Here is an 823-nt window from a genome sequence, read left to right on the forward strand (position 1 = left end):
TCTCTCTCTCTCTCTCTCTCTCTCTCTCGGGGGTGGCCGCCGTGTTTTGTTAGCTCATCCTGGGAATTTTTCATTCGTCCATGTAAACATTGTGATGGGTTAATAAAGATTTTGCGAGATTGTCTCCCAAAAAAAAGGAATCGAGCACGCGACGTCGTTGCGCTGTTAGCCACTAGAGTAAAAGGTCACATGTGAACAAACATGCATCGCGAACTTATTTAGCAACTTACCATTGCGGGATATTCCCTGTTGGATGTTATTTACTATACGTGTACAGTAGCATATATATTTCTGAAAATTTGAAAACATTTCGGAAAACACGAAAGACTTTTGTAGAAATGTTGACAAAATTTAAATTCCAAAATAGTCTTCGAAAACCACGAACACAATTTGGAATTTCAAACAAATTTTGAAAAAAATGTGAAGATTTTCTAAAAACAAGAACAAAATGTGTGAAGGAGTTTTTTTACGTTTCAATAATTTTCAAAAATACTAGAGCACATCTTTCAATTTTTATTCTTTAACAAAAATGAACAAATTTTTGAAAGCCCGAACATATTTCAAAAGAATGAAATGTTTTGAAGTTCCAACATTCCTAGTCAAAAAAGGGAATGTTCTATGAAACACAACCACTTTCCAAATTTCTGAATAATTTTTTTAAAACTATAACATTCTCGAAAAACAGGAAATTTTTTGTAAAATCATGAAGATTTCTTGAAACCGGAACTTTTCTCCAATTTCCAAAACAAAATATGGAGATGCGAACATATTTTGAAATACCCAAACAAAATTTGAAAACAGAAACATTTTTTGGAACTTGTAA

This window comes from Triticum dicoccoides, chromosome 2B, assembly GCF_002162155.2.
Source record: "Triticum dicoccoides isolate Atlit2015 ecotype Zavitan chromosome 2B, WEW_v2.0, whole genome shotgun sequence".
NCBI classification, from domain to species: Eukaryota; Viridiplantae; Streptophyta; class Magnoliopsida; order Poales; family Poaceae; genus Triticum; species Triticum dicoccoides.